This window comes from Heterocephalus glaber, unplaced genomic scaffold (assembly GCF_053883595.1).
Source record: "Heterocephalus glaber isolate CG9 unplaced genomic scaffold, H.glaber_assembly_v1.0 deba00001504, whole genome shotgun sequence".
NCBI classification, from domain to species: domain Eukaryota; kingdom Metazoa; phylum Chordata; class Mammalia; order Rodentia; family Bathyergidae; genus Heterocephalus; species Heterocephalus glaber.
Genome location: NW_028258324.1, coordinates 1,665,579 through 1,687,537, shown reverse-complemented (window position 1 = coordinate 1,687,537; position 21,959 = coordinate 1,665,579). Strand labels below are relative to the sequence as shown.

The window sequence follows — 21,959 nt, the reverse complement described above, 5'->3', positions numbered from 1 at the left end:
AAATAATTTCCTATTGAGTTATATAAAAGTATCTTAGGAATATCTGGCTATAAGAGTTTGGAATTTTTCCACTAGAGATGAGTAGAAACATCACTAGTTTGGTGATATTTTAAAGGTAGTAGGCAGATGGAATTGCCACCTTCGACTGATAAAATTCATCCATACCCTTTATCTTTAGAAGGGGTTTAAGTGGTTTTGTCATTAGTTATCTTATTTATTTATCTATCTTATTTATCATTAGTTTATCTTATACATACTTCTAGATTCTAACAGTTTTTCAAACATAGTGGTCCTAGAAAAATGTTCATCAGTCATGAAAATTGCCTATCATTAGGTTTGTGTGCCTGTCTTCCTAAATATGTATATCATTCTCAGTGTGTGAATTCAGTTGAATACCCTTGGCACTGATTTCTAATTTTCAGTGAAGACTCCAGTATCATGGCTGTGCCTGCTCTCGCTGAGGGTTTCCCTGCTTTTTTCCTCACTCAGCTCACCACTGAAAGACTTCAGAGTTACAATGTTGGTGCATTCAGATATGCTCTGACTTCATTTCTCCCAGATTAACGAAGAACATCCGGTTGAATCCTCAGGGAGTTTACTGCAGCAGAAAAGAAATGGTATAGGAAGTGAAGATGAAAGAGAACATGGAAACTCTAGCATTTCCTTACAAAATGTGCTAAATTCAGAGTGCTGAAGACCAGGGCTCAGGATGTTATCATTCTTGCACAGGGTGAAAAGATAATTATTTAATCTTTATTCTCTCAGTCCCAAAATAATTAAAAATACAAAATAAAAGGGGAACATAATTAGGCTAAAAGTTCTGAGTGGAGTTAATTTTGAAGTCAACAAATACACTCAATAAGCAAAGACATTGTCTTGAGTAGGGAGGCATGGATAATTAATCAATCAATCATATCTCCATGCAAATGAGCTCAATATGGCCCAATAGCCCTACTCAGAATCTTTCTCGTGAAACAGCCTACAAATAGAGAATTTGAAGAGTGTGAGTCATCAGCATTTCATTAAAATTTTATTGTGCTGCAAATGGTGTTACACATAGTGTTTCAGTTGTTCCTGGCTAGGAAACAAACTTCCACAGCTCAGTGGTGTGAAATAATCACAGCTGTCATGTTCCAGTCCTGCAGGTCAATAGTCTAGGTGACTGTGATGTGTGCTTGGAGTCTCAAAACCCAGAAGTGAGGTGTCTGCTGTCCTGGAGTCTCATGTGAAGGTGCTAGGGCAGAAGCCCCTTCCAACTCAGCTTGCTGGTCGAGTTCAGTTCTTGGCGGTTACAGGGCAGAAGTCCTCATAATCCTACAGACAGTGCTCAGGTCCTTCTGGATGGCTCCTTCCACACAGGCAACAAAAATCTGCCTCACACTGAAGTGGCCTCACCCTTTCCTCTCTGACTTTCTCTTTGCTACAACACAGAGAAAATTCTGTGCTTTAGGGCTCATATCATTATATCAGGCTCATTTGAATAATCATTCTTTTGATTAGTCAGCTGATTAATAACCCAGATTACACCTGCAAAATTGCGTGTCCATCTAGCATAACAGAATTGTGGGTGTAGTACCGCCTCATGGTCACACTCCTGAGGAAGTGGATTGCATGGGAAGCTTGGGCCTTCTCAAGATTCTGCCTACCATAAATACAAAAGAGTAGATGAATACATACAGGTACAGTTTGAAGAGCAGTCATAACTCACTCACTTGCTACTTAGGCAAAAATCTAGAATCACTCGTACAGGTGTGAACTTCCTGCGTGGCCCAATTGTGCACACAGCCCCCTCCCCTTCACATCTGGAAGCCCTAACATCCGGTAACTCAGAACATGACTGTATCTGGAGACAGGGTCTTTACAGAAGTAATCCAGTTAACAAGAGGTCCCATGGTGGGCTCTAATCCAGAATGACTGGTGTCTTTATGAAAAGAGGATATCAGGACACAACACAGCAGTCAAGAGGCAACCACATGGAGACACAGTGAGAGGTGCCCACCTGCAAGCCCAGGAGAGAGCCCTCAGGGAAAGAAACCTGCCAGCATGTTGGCCTTGGGTTTCCAGTCCTCAGAACTGTGAGAATATATATTTCTGTAGGTTAAGCTACCAAGTCTGTGGTACAGTAATATGACACCCTACAACACCAACACACCTCCCAAATTATATACCCACCCCACTCCAGGAATTAACCATTATTTGGGATTGTGTTGTCTCTTACTTTTCTTTATAGTTTTTACCACCTAGGTATGAAAACTAAAACAATTATTTATTTTACCTCCTTTTGAACATCAGGTCCATGGAATTATGCTGATTGTAGCCTTCTATAACTTGCTTCTAACACTTAACATCTTCTTGTGAAATCCTCTTTTGAAATTTTGAAAGTTTGATGTGTTAGTTGTGATTTACTCAATTTAAGTTGCAGTATTGCATCATAGTGATACTAAATAAATATTTAATCCAGTGCACTGTTGGAACACATTTTGGATTCCTTCTAGATTTTTACTATTATATTATATTTTTAATATTTTACTGTATAGATATTTACTATTCCATTCTTTATATGTGATTCATGTGTATGAGTTTCTCTAGGAATTATTTGTTGTGTTTAGAGGGTGCAATCTTCAACCTTACTAGTTAATGATACATTGTAGGAGGATGAGGGAGGAAATCTAAGACCATTCTGGGCCCCAAAAGCACACAAGATGCTGCCTCAGGAAGATGAGGTGGAAAAAGTAGAGCTAAATCCATAGTCTGATCATTCAACTTCTTTCTGGTAGAATTTCTGCATAGGTAACGTCATCAAATACTAAGTGAATAAGCATCAGATTTTGTCTTAACATATCCAAAGAAAGAATGTTAACAGATAAATTATGTTCTCATGTATCCAGGAATGCTTCTGGCTTTCTCCTGCCAGCTCTTATGTCTTTGCTTTTTTTCTGCTGTCATGGTTTTTATTTAGATGTCACCTCAAAACCTCATGTGCTCATTGGTGGGGCTTTTGAGATTGGGATTGGATCATGGGTATGTCATACTCATCAGTGGATCGGTCCCCTGACAAGTTTATAGCTCAGTGTGATTTGGAAGGTGAAGCCTAGTTGGAGGAGGTGGGTCACTAGGGGCTTGGCCTGGAAGGGTCTATCTCCCTCCTTCTTTCTTTGATCCTTTTCTGCTTCCTGCCACCAGGCCAGGAGCAACTTCTCCTCTCTAATGCCCCTGTTTTGGAGCCTGCTGGCTATGGACTGAAACTTCTACAAACTGTGAGCCAAAATAAACCTCTCCTCTTTTAAGTTGTGGGTGTCAGGTATTGTGTGCCAGCAATGAGGAACTAACTAAGACATCAGCCTACCTAAGATACCTCTTTCTCTTCATTCTTTGTGCTTCTCTAGTTTACATGGCAAATCATCCACAAAAACTAACTTGTTTTTCTTGGGGTCCAGCTTCCAATCCCCTGAAAAGCAGATCTTACTGGCGATACTGATTCTGGTGTGCACACAAGTCCAAACAACTGTGACTAAGGCACAATGCTCACATAGCACAAAGGAGGACATGCAGGTCCCACCACTGTAACACAAAGAAACAGTCTCAGTTTTTAGCAATAGGACAGGAGTCTCCAAAGTGTTCTGTCCCTGAATGTTTGCATCTACAAGTGTGAGAGACAAAAACAGGGATAGACAGAAAAAAATACATTTCCTCAGAAGAAATCACAGGTCTTTAGAGAAGCAATAGCATATATTGAAAGAATGTGAGGCAAAATTGCGGACCCAAGCTCTGACCAAGTATTCTGAGCAAGCTTCTGAGCAAGTATTTGAACTTCTTTTCAGCCAGTTGTAAATATGGAAGCAAGGCAAAACAAAACATTCTATCCCCTACAGAATTGACCATGTACAGATTTTTATGCTTACTTTAAAAGCAACTTTAAATTTATTTTAGTGTTGTTCATATTATTAAAATTACAAAAGTGGTTCTTAATTAGTACTTAATAAATCAAGTGTTATGGTCCCTATTCTGATAATCTCATCCATTGTTATATATGGATCAATCATTAAATTTTCTGAAGTAGACAGAAAGTATTATTTCTGTAGATGCCCCTGCCTTGTAGCCTGCTGACTATGGACTGAAACCTCTACAAACTGTGAGCCAAAATAATATAACAAACTGTGAGCCAAAATAAAAGTGGAACATAATTAGGCTGAAAGTTCTTCTGAGTGGAGTTAACTTTGAAGTCAATGAATATATTCAATAAGCAAAGGCATTTTCATGAGTAGGGAGACATGTATAATTAATTAATTAATCATAGCTCCATGCAAATGAGCTAAATATGGCCCAATATCCCTACTCAGAATATAAGCATGTGATTAAGCTATATACTAGCAATTACCTCTGTGATTGGGCTCTATGAAAGAAGCTTCCCAGGACCACAAATATAAGACTAAGAGTATAAATCTCCAAATATTAAGAGATAGAAATCTAGCTGACCTGGTTTGAGCCATGTACCCCCTCACTTTGAGCCCCCTGTGGACAGAAGAGTAGAGGAAATGAATATGGTCCTTTGGCTCCTAGAGATTTTGGGCAGGGGAACAAGATAACCTAAACACAACTCAATCACAAATCACCTAAAAATGCTGGATATGAAAAAAAATCCTTTCAAACGAGTAGCCTAATTTTCTAGAAAATAGAGAAAACTCGTCCCCAAACACACACACACACAAACACACACACACAAACCACCAACACCAACAAAAAAAATCCAAAAATGTATCAGAAAGTAAGACAGAACATTTCCTAACTAAATGCCATGGGTTTCAGGGTTAAGGTTGAAGGTCAATGTATCCTACTTAGTGACATTTTAATCTCATGCTACAACAGCAACATGGTCATGAATCCTTGTAAGACAGTTGCAACAAAGATCCTTGTATGATATTAGAACCTCCAATAGAAACACATCCCTAGGGAATCCAAATGTATGGCATGAGGTATGTCTATTTCAACATGGACAACAGATAGGGAAAGTCCAATTTTGTACAATGGTCAGCCCTGAGACAGCTTTAGGATTCCATTGTAACACCTGAACAGTCGTGAAACTCCTTCAAGCATAGAGGAGCCCAAATAAGCAGCTCACAGAAGTAAAATTAAAACTGCTATAAAGCCATTCTGTCAACATAGATCTCCCAGGAATCTCAAAAACAAAGCCATGCTGGCTGGGGGCATCACAATCCCCAACTTGAAACTATTCTACAAAGCTACTGTGATAAAAACAGCATGGTACTGGCAAAGAAACAGACCCGAAGATCAGTGGAATAGATTAGAAGATGCAGAAACAACTCCTGACATACTCAGTCACCTCATCTTTGACAAAGGAGCCAACCACCCTCATTGGAGGAAAGATAGCCTATTTAATAAATGGTGTTGGAAAAACTGGATTTCAATCTGTCAGAAATTAAAACTAGACCCATACCTATCACCACGCACTAAACTAAGATTGAAGTGGATTAAAGATCTAAATATTAAGTCAGAAACACTAAACTTTCTGAAAGATAAGTTAGGTAGAACTCTTGATGACATTGGCATAGGAAAAGACTTTATGAACAAATCTTCAGTAGCACAGGAGCTAGCACAAAGAATCAACAACTGGGATTTCATCATATTAAAAAGCTTCTGCACTGCAAGAGAAACTACCAACAGAGCTAAGAGACAACCTACAATGTGGGAAGAAATATTTAGCAGCTGTAGCTCAGACAAAGGTCTACTATCAAGAATATATGAAGAACTGAAAAAAATCAGACCTCCCAAATTCAAGGACCCAATGCAAAAATGGGCATCCAAAATGAACAGACATTTCTCAGACAAAGAAGTAAAAACAGCAAGTAAATATATGAAAAAATGTTCAACATCACTGGTCATTCAAGAGATGCAGATGAAAACAACACTGAGATTCCACCTCACCCCACAAAGAATGGCTGCTATCAAGAAATCAACCAATTCCAAATTCTGGCGGGGGTGTGGAGAGAAAGGAACCCTTCTCCATTGTTGGTGGGAATGTAGATTGGTGCAACCACTGTGGAAATCAGTATGGCGATACCTCAAAGAACTAGGACTACAGGTCCCATTTGACCCAGCTATTCCCCTGCTGGGAATCTTCCCCAAAGAATTAAAAGAATCATACCATAGTGATATATGTGCACCTATGTTTATAGAGGCACAATTTGTAATAGCTAAAGCTTGGAAACAGCCCAAGTGCCCATCGACTGGAAACTGGATAAAGAAGATGTGGTTTTTTTTAATAAAATGGAGTACTACTCAGCCATAAAGAATGAGAAACTACAGACATTTATAGCTAAATGGATGCATATTGAGGCCATACTCTTAAGTGAAATAAATAGGACACACATGTGTAAATACCAAATAGTTTCTCTAGTGTGACAAATTGAAAGTGTAAATAAGGATGAAAATGATTAAAATCAATTATTGATAATTTGAAATAAGAAAAGGTCCAAGGGTTTGGGGATGGTGGAAGGGAAAAGAGAAAGGGAGGAAGGGAGAGAAAAAAATTATGAGAAAAAAAAATGGAACCAAACTTTGGGTAGATAGGGAAGGGTGGAGGGGGTGAAGGGTGCACAGGTAATGGGAGAAAAAAATAAAAACTAAGATGCATCATGTTCTGGTACAAACACCCAATGATAAATGTAAATGTATTTTATACCTAAAATGTATCAATAATAATATATATATTAAAAAAAAATAAAGCCATGCTGAAGATGAGGTCATAGTCGAAATTCACAAAACTCTAGAGAAATCACCCACCCTAAAACGGAGCCCAATTCCACAATAAACCTCACCTCTAAAATTGAAAGTGTTAAAATCAATAAAGGAGTCCATTATAAATGTGTTTCAAATCATTAGATATCAAAGAAGAAATCAAAACAAAAGAAATTAATAGGATACTAGGAAACCCAGCTGAATTTAGAGAGGAAATGCCAAACAGATAACAAAAAAAAATCAATCGAGGTAGAAGGTCTAGAAACAAAAGTACAATTATTCAATTTCAAATCCGTTTATGAGCTACAGAGTTCTTGAAATACTCTTTACAGCAGGCTGATGAACTGAGAGACATGTCAGTCATTAAGGAAGACCATTCATAGGATCCTTTATGAAAATTGTGTGTTGTTCTTAAGATTTGCCTCAAAACACACTGTCTGGGCCGACCTTTAATGGAGTTGTCCTGGAGCTATTCCAACTAGGATAATCCCTGGGCCATCTGGCCACATCATTTTACTCAATTTGTGGTTTTTTTACCCATGGGCCAAGATTTTCACTAGCAAATAGGCATCAGTATTATATTTATTGAGAAAAAATATATCTTCATGATAAAAATTAACTGGGGATGCCACCACACGTTTGTAATCCCAGCACTCATGAGGCTGAGGCAGGGGGATCACTGTGAGTTTGAGGCCAGTGTGGGCTACATAGTGAGTTTGAGGCCAGCCTGAACTACATAACAAGATCTTGCCTCAAAATAACAAACAAACAAACAAACAAAAAAATTTCTAACAGTGTGAGGGGTTGTACAGTTTTTAAAAAAGAAAAGAAATTTTTCCTCTTACCTCTAAACTCCCAGTTGTCTGGTTTCCATCCCTAGGAATAATGCCCTTCACCACTTTCAATGGGCTTATATTCCCAGAAATGGTCTCCATACATACAGGCTTATTTAACAACACATTATTCCATTTTTAGCACATTTATGATTTATTATTTACATTATTTATTTTTCCAGGATCTGTTGGGGTAGAATGTTTTATTACAGATATGCATCATTGCCTAGTTTGTTCTGGCAAACCCTTGAATGTTTCTAAACTTTTTCTAAACTACTCTTTTAATTAATATTTATTATTCACTTATTTGGATCTGTAGACCAAATTCATTGAACAGGAGTTTTTGAGTCAGAATATGTGAACTTTACATTTTGGTAAACATTGCCAAACATTTCCAAGAATGTGTCCTAGCTCGAGCTCCTTCTGTCTGTCTGTGAAATGCCTGCTTCCTAGCACTCTTGTGACAGGGCTGCCTGACAAACTTTCTGACCTTCACCGCACTGATAACCAGCCACTCTTCACTGTTTGAATCTGTATTGTCTAACTGTGAGTGAGGTTTAGCTTTTCTTCTCTATTTGCAGTTCAGTTAACCGGTTAGGAAGTCATGACATCTGCAACTCATAACAATTTTGGTTTTTGTATGTGTTTACAGCTTGTTTGTTTCTTAATGTTCTCACATAAAATTGGTGATATTCCAGAACCACATCATGATAGTAATGACTATAAGCGTTTTTAAGATATTAGTCATCCCTTTAATGAGACTCTTTAATGTTTTGCCATTAGGCATGATGCTAATTTTGACTGAAGATTTTCAAAACAAGATTACAATTTATTCATAGAAGAAACACTTCTCTGGCCCTAAATAGAGGTAAATACCTCTATTCTGCTCAAAGCACTTTTTAAATGTAGTGGCAATAAGTCAGGCATGTTCAACACCACTTTCCCTCTCTTAAGAAAGCACCTTCCTCTGGCCATCCCTTCCAGCTCTCACACTCTGTGTGGACCAGACCCTCTGTCCAGCATTCCTGTTGACTTGCTGGGCATGGTTGTCTAGCTGTGACTCTCAGTGTACTGACCTATTTGTTCAGTTTTTCTCATCAAACCATATCTTTCATAGTGTTTGTGCCCCTTAATCTTAATTTTGAACTGGACTGGATTAGGAGACTGCTCAGGAGGGGCCTATACTCATTAGTAGATTAACCCACTGATGCTCATAACTGAGTGTGCTGTCAGGAGGTGGCTCATTGGAAAAGCATGGCTGGGGATGTGTCTTTGGAGGAGTGTCTCTCCCGGACACTCTTCCCCTGTGCTCTTCTTCCCGGCTACTTTAAAGTGAGCAGCCTTGCTCTACCAGTCCTTTTGCCATGCTGTGTCTGCCATGGAGCCACCCTGCCGTGGACTAAAACCTGTGAAACTGTGAGCCAAACAAACCTGTCTGTCTTGAAGCTGTGAGGGGTGGGTATCTGGTTCAAGCAACCAAAAAGTAACTAGTACCATGTTCCTTAAAAGTAATGTGCATTATTGTCCATATTTCATTCTTTTGATTTTTAATTGTTCAAAATGATTCATTATACCTTCTCAGAAGCTCCCAACAGTAGGTGTCCAATCATACTTTTTTTTAGTTCAAAAGTCTCAAATGAAAGTTGGATTTTATCAAATACATTTACATCATTGATTAGAAAGAATAAATAATACCACTATAAAAACAATGGTAGTGGGCCAGGGATTTAGCTCAGTGGTTCTGCTGCTTGCCCCACAAGCACAAGTACCTGAATTCGATCCCTGGTACCAAAAACAAAAAAGAATGGTAGTGTTCACAGTCCTCATTATCCTATGATTTTGGTTATGATTCTTAAAAGTTATGCCTTGTAGACCATATCAATTAAAACTACCAATCAGGAACATTATTGGAGTTGTAGCTGCAAATCACTGTGTACACAAGCGTGAGCATCACAATCTGTGATCACTCCCAGTGTGCCAGGGATTGATGTGCTGTTCATTCAGGGCACAAGCAGACAATAGCCAGGAGAGTCATAGCACTTTCTTGTATAAAGTATCATGTGATAAAGCCACATGATGTTTTAAAAAAATATATCACTGAATGTGAGACTTGGTTAACCATGGAAAAAGTGCAACAAATAAATGAAAAGTGAAAAATCTGGGCATGAAACTTAAATCGAGAAAATGTAGTTCTGGAAGCAATGCCTTGACCACCATCAGACAGACTCAAGCCATGCAGCCAGGGGGCTTAGTGATCGCAACCTCAGAGATAGCGACCAACTTGTAGATATAGACCAACTTGTAGATGAGATGGAGAGGATGAGAGTGCCCCAGAGGAGGGGACTCTAGAAAAAAATTACACTAATTTTGAAGATATTCATAACAGTAGAAGTGCAAAGAACAAAATGTTAAATGCTGATTCAAATTTAGAAATGAATCTAGCCAAGGCATAGAAAAATGTTCAGTTCATAGCATAAGTTACACCATGAGAAGGAGAAGGCCAATACTACCAAATTACATGTGATAAAGTTTTTTGCAAAGAATAGAACACTTTCAAAATGTGTAATAATTTAAAGTATAAAATAAATTTTAGTCTTACTATTTCTCATTCCCTATACTTATAACTGAAACTAAGACATATTTTTATATTTTTTAAAAATGTGAAAAGTCATGGGAAAAACATAGTTTTCCTGGTAATCATTAAATTTACTTTGCATGCTGAGACACCACAGTCACTTTTGTGGCCAACACTCACTCCCTTGGCAAGTGAAGACAGAACAGCTCACACCAAAGCATAGCAACCCTTAAGAACTTTTCCTATGCCAGACACTGAGAGCGAGAGCAATTCACTTCTAGTTAGAAACGGATAGGTGGAAACTCTAAATATAAATTAATGTTAAAGTTAACAGATAATACTTACTGAGAACATGCTGCATTACAGGCATCTTTTAAAGCACTTTTCAAAGCAACTTAAATTTTCAGCAATCTTACAAGGTAGGTATAATTATTATGCCCACAAGTAAGAATACAGAAGCAAATATTTAAATATATATATATATATGATGTTTTATTTATGTTTAACCAGTTTCCAATGGCAAATTCTAGAAAGTATGGAGAAAATAGAATACCTCACTTTCTAACTTCAAGCCAGTTTGAAGCCTATTAGTGAATACAAATTCCATTCAATGTAAGTTAAGGGCTAGGTATTATATAGATATAATATAATATTATATATTATATTCTTTCATTCATTAATACCCTAGTTCAACAGATACTGTTGTTTGCCTAGCTTTTTTTCTAGAAACAATGAAGTTCATCCTCATGAAGTTAGACAAAAATAAGTAAATATACTATGTAATATCAGGTTATATGTTGATATTTCTATCAGAAAAATGAGAAAGCAAATGAGGAAGAAAAATAAGTGGTCAAGACCTTGTTATTGGTTGATTTCTTGAAAGCAGCCATTCTTTCTGGGGTGAAGTGGAACCTCAGCGTTGTTTTCACTTGCATCTCTCAAATGACCAGTGATGTTGAACATTTTTTCATGTATTTATTTGCTATTTCTTCTTCTTTGTCTGAGAAATGTCTGTTCATTTCAGATGCCCATTTTTGAATTGGGTCTTTAAATTTGGGAGGTCTGATTTTTTTAAGTTCTTTATAAATTCGAGATAGAAGACCTTTGTCTGAGGAACAGCAGGTGAAGATTTTTTCTGGGTTGTCTCTTCACACTGCTGGTGGTTTCTCTTGCTGTGCAGAAGCTTTTTAGTAAGGAGAGATCCCACTTGTTGATTGTTTGTGCTAGTTCATGGGCAACTGAGGTTCTGTTCATAAAATCTTTTCCTACACCAATATCTTCAAGAGTTCTACCTAAGCTCTGTTCCAGCCGGTTCAGGGTTTCTATTTTATTAGTACCTTTTTTTTTGGTACTGGGGATCAAACTCAGGACCTTGCACTTGCGAGGCAGGCGCTGGAACCACTGAGCTAAATCCTTGGCCCAGGGTTTCTATTTTAATATGAAATCAACCAATAACAAATGCTGGTGGGGCTGTGGGGAAAGAGGAACCCTGCTCCACTGCTAGTGGGAGTGTAGACTGGTACAACCACTGTGGAAATCAGTATGGAGATACCTCAAAGAACTAGGACTGGAAGTCCCATTTGACCCCACTAGTCCCCTGTTGGGGATCTTCCCCAAAGAATTAAAAGAATCATACCACAGTGATATATGTGCACCCATGTTCATAGCATCACAGTTTGTAATAGCTAAAACTTGGAAATAGCCCAAATGCCCATCAACTGGAGACTGGATCAAGAAAATGTGTTTTTTTAAAATAAAATGGAGTACTACTCAGCCATAAAAAATGAAAAATTAGAGACATTTATAGCTAAGTGGATGCACATTGAGGTGATACTCTTAAGTGAAATAAATAGGACACACATGTATAAATACCAAATAGTTTCTCTAGTGTGAGAAACTGAAAGTGTAAATAAGGACTAAAATATACAATAGATAATGTGAAATAGGAAGAAAAGGGGCAAAGGGGAAGGGGAAGTTGGAGGGGTAGGGGAAAGGAAAGAAGAGAATGGAATATGAGAAAATGGAAAAATGGAAACAAAATCTTTGTAAATAGGGAGGGGTGGAGGGGTTGAAGGGAGGGCTGGGCAAGGGTGAAAAATAAGAACCAAGAGAGACTATGTAAAGGTGCAAATTTCTAATGATGAATGTCATTATATTGTATACCTAAAATGTACCAATGATTAGAATGAATAATCGAAAATGTAAAATAGGAAGAAAAGGTTCAAAGGGGTAGGGGTAGTGGGAGAGGCAGGGGAAAGGAAAGAAGGGAAAGGAAAATTGCTGAGAAATGGAAAAAATGGAAATAAAGTCTTTGTAAATAGGGAAGGGTGTAGGGGGTGAAGGGAGGGCTAGGAATGGGGAAAAAATAGGAACAAAGATGCATCATGTAAAGGTACAAGTTCCCAATGAAAAATGTAAATGTGTTGTATACCTAAAATATGCCAATAAAAGAATTTAAGTAAAAAAAAAAAAAAAAAAAGAATTTGTTAGGATGTTCCAAAAAGATGTTTTGAGGATAAGACATTTAAGCAAAAACCCAAATAAAACAAGGGAGCAAGTCAGGTGAATGCTTGGCAGAGGAAGAACCAAGCAGATAGAAGAGCAAGAGCATTGTTCCTGAAATGAGGCTTTCAGTAGCAAGTTCTAGGAAGAGTGAGAAAACAAAAGCTCAACATAGTGCAGTAATGAGAGTAAGGACCTGGAAGTAGAGCTGAAGAAGTAGTAGGAACCAGACAGTAGAGGAATTTGGGTCATGGAAAAGATTTATTCTTTGTTCTTATAGAGATGGGAAGCCATCTGAGGACTGGGAGTGGGGGAGCAGGAGAGTAGTGTTTTGCTTAGCTTTAAGACACCACTTGACTACATTGTAGAGAGCAGTCAGAGAGGATGGCTAGGAAGAACAGAGGCCAACAGACAGGTTTAGTGACTGTGACAGTGGTGCATACCAGACATTGATGGTGGCTGGGAGTCAGGAGAGTTGCGGAGGGTGTGAGAGGTTTCCAACAAGTATGTATCCTAAAGACAGAGACAAGAAGGTTTGCTAATGGATTTGATGCCTGGTGTGAAGGAAACTGAAGAATTGAGGTTGGCACCATTGTTCCATCTAAGCAAATAAATGAATGTGGTACTGTTTACTAAAAAAAGACTAGAGATAAATGGGTTTGTGTCGGAGAGTGATCTAGATCTCTTTCTCAGACATGTAATATTTGAGATGCCTGTTAGACATCTAAGTGTGTGATATGCTGAACAATTGCACACATGATTCAAGTGCTCAGGTAAGGAGAGGAGATTTTTATCAATGGAAGCATCACTGGCTACAGGTGGCAATTAAAGTCATGTGACTAGACAGGTTAGCCAGGGCTTGATTAGAGACAAAGTTGAGAAGAAGTCTCAGGATGGGCACACTCTAGCGATTAGGGATCAGAAAGTTCAAGATAGTCTAGAAAGAAGAAAAAAAAACTTTGGGCTTTATACTGCACTTGTATTTTAAATAAATAATGCCACTAGATACATCACGAATGATTCTTGTTCAAATAACTGAGGGGAAATTTCACCATATTCTTTGGGAAACCTTTCTTTAAGTTCTCAAAAGATATTGATTCATGATCAGTATATTTTGAAGACAGAAATTCTTTGGAATTATTCAATATTCAACATAGAATAAAAGAAACTATTTCATGGCAGAAAAGATGAAAAGGTAAAATCTGGAGCTGAAAATTCTTGACCTAAGTATCATCTAGTTTTATAATTTGAGAAAACTACAAATTCAGGTATTATAGAACCCATCTAAAAAAGAGTAATTTCCATGAATAAACTGTCCATTTATATTGCTACCAAAATATACACATATATGACACACACATATCCAAATTCTAAGTTTCTACAAGATTGTAGTCTTATTCTTCATCACATAAAATATATTGAACTTGATATGCTTCTTATTGCCCTTCTCAAAGTTAATTTGTCCTTCAAATAACTGCCAGCAAAAAAAGTCTGTTAAATCTTAAAGTTTCAGGTTTAATACCACATAGATTTATGATCTAATATGAAATGTGTTTAAAGGTTGTGAACTTATGGGTTGTGAACTTATGAAAAACAATCTTCTGGTCACATGTGGCCAATCAAAACTAAAGTCAAATTTGAGGGAATTAGCCAGTGTCCTTATGGAAAAAGTAGGGTTTCACATACCATTTTCATCTGGATTTCTGACTTTCTTTAAATATTAAATGGTTCTTAACTTTTTTTTCAGCTAGTCAACTTCTAAAAGATTTTTAGAAATTGTATATAAAGCATTTTAAATTATTTTCAGAATATCTTTGGCTGCCATTATTGATACTCAGAAATATCAGCTCTGGCTCTACTTGAGAAAATTTTTTCCAAGCTTTCAAAGCTTTGCTGTTGCTTCTGTGAGGCATTTTCAGATTGCCTTATGTGTAGGTGATTTTCTTCCTTCTGCACGATCACCTTTCTGAGCCTTTCTGATCTCTTGTGTATCATCAGGAGTGACTCCTTCAACTGATCACAGCAGGTGACATAACTTCATCTCTGAAACACCTACCATAGTTCACACTTTGCACAAAATAGACCCAACAGATTTATTTAATTAAGAAGATTTCAAAGAAGTATTGCTTGAGAAACCAACTATTAAGCAAAATATCACTCCAGTTATTTCCCATATTTCTCAACTGCAACAGGAGTAGTCTTGAGCAATAAAAAAGTTCCCAGGCCTTTCCCCTTCATATCCAATTAAGGACTGAGTTTATATAAGGAAACACAAGTGGTCCTGGTTTGCTTTTCTAATAAGGCCCAGCTGCTGAGACAGTTGATCAGCATCCCTACACTTGTGATAATAAACATGTTTCATCAGCCCACTTCAACAGAACTCATTAAACAGCTTGAGTTTACAGGGAAGCAAGGAATTTGGGTCCTAAGAAGCATAATTCTATATAGATATGGTCAAGCCAAACACAAAATCTCAAACTGCATGCCAATACATGAAATGGCATGGGGAAAGAAGAAAATAATTTCCATAGCATATGCAATGTGCATTACCTTAATTGCTTGAATCTTTCAGGTAAAAATTATTGTTGGCCAGAAAATAGTCCGAAGTTTGGAATCATGCACTCCAGGTGACAAATCCTAGTCTTGCTATTTCTTTGCTATTTGTTGAATCTAAGATAGTATGGGTTGCAAGATACTGTCATTAAGAGGGCTTGGGCTGTAGCTCAGCAGCATAGCACCTCCCTGGCAAGCTCGAGGTCCTGAGTTTGATCCCTGTTACCAAAAAAAAGAGAAAATACTGTCATTAAGAAGGGGAAAATCAACCAGTTATTCTGTGTTGCACACACTGCAAGCCATATCCCAATGTTCTAGATATTAAAACATGATGGAATATGTTTCTTAGAATCACTGAAATATAATATAGTATGTGTCTTAACATGTTTGAAGTGCCTTTTTGACATTCAGTAAACAAATGGTTATAAAAACAATTTCTTCTTGAATGAACATTTCCTTGTCATTTTTTATCAGTCCCAATATTGATCCAGCAGAGCCAAAATCCACTGCAACAGAATGAGCAGTGTCAAGAAGGTTAAGGTCTGGCACTGCATCTACCACGAGGTGCAGACCACAGGGCAGTGGGCTGGTTGAGTTGCGTGTTGTACTGCTCTAGACAAGCAAGTCTTTTACCTACAAACTGCTTCTGTCTCCTCATACTGTATCTGCTTGTAGAGAAGCAGGTGTGTTTTCCAGAGAATTTGTTGGATCTGCCTGCTTCTGAGAAGGCTGCCTTGTGTAATCTGATGAACTTGCAGTAACCAGCAGATTTGCATAACATAATATCTGCCCTTTCTCAGAAGCTGCCTGCTCACTTACACAGCAGATGGTCTGCCCTGAGGATAATGAGGTTTTCAACCCAGCTTGTGACTGGGTAGATAAGTCTGCCTACCACTTGTATCTGTTCATCTGCTTCATTATTACTAAGGGTGGCATTTTGGTGTCTCATCTAATTTTGTTTCTTCTTGTCTCAATATGATCAAAACTCAAAGAGTAGAATGCCATTTGTAGGCTTCTTAAAAGAACAACCAGTATGCTGTGCTAGCCCTTGGTCTAGAATATAAAACAGGTATAAAAGTGGTCTATTCACGATGGCTTAGAAGTCCAGTTCATCATATCATCACCCTCTCACCCTGTTTGCCACAGCTGTGATTACAACAGCTTGCTCCTCCATGTGTTTCTTATCTGCCAAGGGGACACCCCTTTCTTCATTCTTTTCACTCTCCCATAGCTTTCCTCAGCTTCCTCTCATTGGAAGTGTTGTCTGAAGCTTTGTCTGTGGCCTGTGAGGGACCTGGCTGCCTTCCCTTTGCCATCAGCCATGAAGAAAACCCACAGAGGCACCATCCAGGATAACCAGAGAACACCCATCTGAGTTCTATGGGAACAACAAGGATGATACCTAAAGACTCCTTAGTGACCACAGTTGACTCACTGAAAGCCATTGGATAGGAGCACAGGGGACTTTGTCAATGAAACTACAGTACATTTTACTTGGTCACGTTGTCAGAGCTTGGAAAACAAATACCAAATATATAGAGATGTTGAGAGGAAAATTGAGGAGAGCTGGAGCGAACGCTGGCCTGGAGGAACCTACCCAACTCTGTGCTTGCCCTATTTATTCCCATATGTATTCTGACTGAAATACACTGGCCTTTCTTCAGAAAACTTCTGTCAGAATGCTCATTTCCATTTTCCCCACCAAGGCAAAACACACCCATATAGTTCAGAGACCATTTTGTTACTTACTCTATCTGTATTATTTTAGTTTGTTGGGCCATGAGTCATTCCCTATCCAGCAAGACCTGCAGCACACAGCTCTGTGTGTATAACTTGGCCATGGCTGCACTCTGTGACTCTGGCTTTGTACTCTGGTGCTCCTATGACCCTGTGGCACCTGGAAGCAACAAGCAGGATGGGAGCTGGTGGATAAATCTCCCTCTTGTCCCTCTGAGGGCCTGTAATTCTGAAGCCCATTTGCACTGGTCATTTTCACTGTCTCTGTACCTGGGGGAAGCTGTCCAGGTCCTATTTCTGAAGACCGAAGAAGCCTGGACTTCCTTAGGAGGACCAGATGCCATTTGGACCACTGACTTTGAACCACATGGAAAGAGATGATCAACAAATTTATACTGGGTCTTGTTCTGATTATGTTTGCAAAAGAAAGTCAGGAGCCTTAAAGGAAGGATGTTTATGTAACTCTCTAACAGAGATGTTATAATCACCAGTCAAAAAAAGAGGATATAATTAAGAATCAAAAGTGAAAGTCAGTGCATATTGAATATAAATTATAGCTGGGAAAACTATAGTTAGCCTGAAGCTAACTTAGCTTGCAAAATGTCACCAATATTATTGTGGAGATCTTTAGAAGACTGGGGATCCTCCTGAAAAATGACTCCATTACAGTGTGCTGGATAGGCATAACAAGCTGCAGGGATACAATTGTTTAATACAGGCAGCTCATTTTAAAATGCTCCCTTTTCTTCTAATCCTGACAGTCAAACCATCACATAATGCTGAACACAGTGTTTTCCCAACGCAATAACAGATCACACCTTTATAAGGCTTCCAGGAGCTACACGTTGCCAAAGCAAAACTGCAGAAGTAACTAGATGAGGTTCAGATTGATAACGGAATGATTGCGTCCATTACTGCTTCTTTCTGAGTCTAGGGAAGAAGCTATTATGACTCTCCAGAAGCAACTGCTTTCTCTTCATGTTGCATGTGTAAAGGGTTCTCATGCCACTGCTTTTAGTCATAGCCCTGGCTCAGGCACACAGATGAGGTAGAGTTAAAATACAGACAGATCAGTCTGACAGCCAAGCCAGCCAGCACTCAGGAATTTAGCTCACTGACCTCAAATGTCACTTCTCTTCAGGGCACACCCTTGCCTCACTTAGAAAGCATCTCTGTAGGGCTTGAGGGGTGAATTGGGATCATCGAGAAAGAAGAAGAGGGCCTGGTCACTCAGAATGAAGTTTACCGAGTCGATGTACCCTGCCCCTGTGACAGGAACCTTTCCCTATGTCTCAAATCTCGTATATAGGACTCCAACTAGCCATGATAGAAAACAATCTATACATAGGCATATAATAGTTAAGATTCCAGAAAACCAACAGAAGAACAAAATTCTACAAGCAGTTAAAGAAAAGAAACAAATCACATACTAAGGAAAGCCCATCAGAATCACAGCAGACTTCTCAACACAAACCCTCAAGGCAAGAACAGCTTGGAGTGATGTATTCCAAGCCCTAAAGGAAAACAACCTCCAACATAGATTGATGTACCCTGCAAAACTATCTTTCAAAATTGATGGAGAAATAAGATTCTTTCATGACAAAGAGCACCAGAGGAACTTCATGAATACCACACCAGCACTCCAAAAAATTTTAAACCATATCCTAGAAAAAGACAATGAGGATCACAACCACAGGAAGCCCTGCAGAATGAATACATCAGGCACAACAAGAAATTAAGTGTAAAGGGGGAAAATGCAACAAAAAGAAAAAGTCATGACAAGGATAAGTCAATACCTATCAGCAATAACCATCAATGTTAATGGTCTCAATTCACCAATCAAAAGAAATAGACTGGCAGAATGAGTCAAGAAGCAAGATTCAAAAATATGCTGCATACAAAAAACACACTTAATTCAAAATGAAATTCATAGACTGAAAGTTAAAGGGTGGAAAATAATACTCCATGTGACAGGAGCCCAGAAAAAAGCAGGAGTAGCTATCCTCTTGGCAGATCAAGTGGATTTCAAATCAACACTGATTAAGAGAAACAAACAAGGACACTACATCCTTGTAAAGGGAACAATCCAAGAGGAAGAGATGACAGTCATAAATATCTAAGCACCAAACACCAGTGCTCTCAACTATATAAAACAAATACTATCAGACATGAAAAATCATATATGCACTAATACAATAGTAGTGGGGGACCTCAGTGCCCCACTCTCACAAATAGATAGATCAACTAGACAAAAAATAAACAACGAAATACTAGAACTCAAACTTGTGAACAAATGAACTTAGCAGATGTTTACAGAGTATTCCACTCCACGAAATCAGAATACACACTCTTTTCAGCTACAAATGGGTTGTTCTCTAAAATAGACCACATACTCGCTCATAGTACATGTTTAAGTAAGTGCAAAGCAATTGAAGTTATCCCCTGTATATTGTCAGACCATAGTGGGATGAAATTGGAGATCAATAGCAAAAGAAACCGCAAGAATTTCATACATGCATGGAAACTGCACAACATACTTCTGAATAACCAATGGGTCACAGAGGAAATTAAAGGAGAAATCAGACAGCTACTGCAATTAAATGACAATGCCAATACAGCATATTGGAATCTATGGGACACAATGAAAGCAGTCTTATGAGGGAAATTCATAGCAGTGAATACTCACATGAGGAAAACAGAGCAAGCTCAATTACACAACCTGATGCTGAACCTCAAGCTTCTAGAAAAAGAAGAGCAGGACAACCCCAAAGCTCATACAAGGGAGGAAATTATAGAGATAAGAGGAGAAATCAATGCAATGGAGACTAAGAGAATGATACAAAAAAAATGAAGCCAAGAGTTGGTTCTTCGAAAGAATCAACAAAATTGACAAACCCTTAGTCAACCTTATCAAAAAAGGAAAGAAAAGGCCCCAATCCACTCAATTAGGAATGAAAAGGGTGAAATTACAAGGGATCCAGCAGAAATCCAGAGTATCATCAATACCTACTTCCAGAACTTTTACACTAATAAGATGGAAAATACAGAAGACATGGACAGATTCCTACATATGTGTGAATTAGCAAAGTTGAATGAAGATGACCTAAAAATTCTAAAGGACCCAATATCAATCAATGAAATTGAAAATGTAATTAAAAACTTACCAACTAAGAAAAGCCTAGGTCCTGATAGCTTCACTGCTGAATTCTACAAGACATTTAGAGAGGAACTACTGCCACTACTGTTAAAACTCTTCAATAAAATTGAAAGGGAAGCAATACTCCCAAATTCATTCCTGGAAGCTAGCATCACCTTGGTCCCCAAAGCGGAGAAAGACCCAACCAAAAAGGAGAACTATAGGCCAAACTCACTAATGAACATAGATGCAAAAGTCCTTAATAAGATACTGGCAAATAGAATGCAGAAGATCATCAAGAAGATCATATACCCTGACCAAGTGGGATTCATCCCAGGGATGCATGGATAGTTCAACATATGCAAATCAATCAATGTAATACACTATATCAATAGAGCCATGGACAAAAAACATATGATCATCTCAATAGATGCAGAAACAGCATTTGACAAAATCCAACATGCATTTATGATAAAACCCTACAAAAAATTGGAATAGACGGTCTCTACCTCAATCTGATGAAAGCCATCTATGAAAAACCAACAGCCAATATCATACTAAATGTTCAAAAACTGAAATCCTTCACACTAAAAATCAGGAACAAGACAAGCACGTCCACTATCAACACTCCTGTTCAACATAGTTTTGGAAACATTAGCCACACCAATTAGACAAGAGAAAGAAATAAAAGGAATAAAGATAGGAAATGAAGAAGTCAAATTGTCATTATTTGCAGATAACATGATACTCTATATAGAAGACCCTAAGAACACCACCAAAAGTCTTCTAGACTTAATATCCAAATTCAGTAAAGTAGCTGGATATGAGGTCAACACACAAAAATCAATAGCTTTTCTGTCCACAAAAACCAGGCTCACTAAGAGAGAAATGGGGCAATCAATTCCTTTCACAATAGCATCCAAAAAACTGAAATACCTAGGAATCAACCTAGCAAAAGAAATCAAAAACCTCTACTCTGAAAACTATAGCACTCTGAAAAAAGAGATTGAAGAGGATATCAGAAAATGGAAAGACATCCCTTGCTCCTGAGTAGGAAGGATCAACTTAGTGAAAATGGCCATACTTCCACAACTGCTATATAGATTCAATGCAATCTCAATTGAAATCCCAGCAGCATAATTCACAAATCTTGAGAAAACAATCCAAAAATTCATTTGGAACAAGAAGAGACCCAGAATAGCAAAAGCAATACTAGGCAATAAAGACAAGGTAGGGGGTATCACAAGCCCCAACTTGCAACTGTACTACAAAGCTACTGTGATAAAAACAACATGGTACTGGCAAAGAAACAGACCTGAGGACCAGTGGAACCGATTAGAAGATGCAAAAACAACTCCAGACACACTCAGCCACCTCATCTTCGACAAAGGAGCTAAACACCCTCACTGGAGGAAAGATGGCCTCTTTAATAAATGGTGCTGGATTTGGGTTTCAAATTTCTGAGGATTAATACTAGACCAATATCTCTCACCATGCACTAAACTAAAATTGAAATGCATTAAAGATCTAAATATTAAAACAGAAATGCTAAACCAGCTGGAAAAGAGGTTAGGTAGAACTCTTGAAGACATTGGTGTAGGAAAAGATTTTATGAACAAAACTTCAGTTTGCTTTTGAACTAGCACAAATAATCAACAAGTGGGATCTCTTCTTATTAAAAAGCTTCTGCACACCAAGAGAAACCACCAACAGTACGAAGAGAGAACCCACAATATGGGAAAAAATTTTTACCAGCTGTCCCTCAGACAAAGGTCTACTATCTAGAATATATAAAGAACTTAAAAAAATCAGACCTCCCAATTTTAAAGACCCAATTCGAAAATGGGCATCTGAAATGAACAGACAT

The 21,959-nt window shown here is 38.2% G+C and overlaps 1 long non-coding RNA gene across 8 annotated transcripts in view; it reads right to left on the bottom strand.

Annotated features, from left to right (window-relative positions):
* LOC101706145 (uncharacterized) overlaps positions 1–21,959 on the bottom strand; it is a 123,369-nt gene that overhangs the window by 40,928 nt on the left and 60,482 nt on the right. Inside the window, exons 8-9 of one of the 8 annotated variants that reach the window (XR_015440778.1) lie at positions 15,217–15,438; positions 36–1,420 (exon numbers count right to left, since the gene is read on the bottom strand). The exons of 1 other annotated variant lie outside the window; for it this stretch is intronic. This is a non-coding gene — a long non-coding RNA (uncharacterized LOC101706145). Of the gene's footprint in view, positions 1–35; positions 1,421–15,216; positions 15,439–21,959 lie in introns of those variants that run through there. 6 more of the 8 variants (XR_015440783.1, XR_015440789.1, XR_015440779.1 and 3 more) reach the window with 6 other exon arrangements.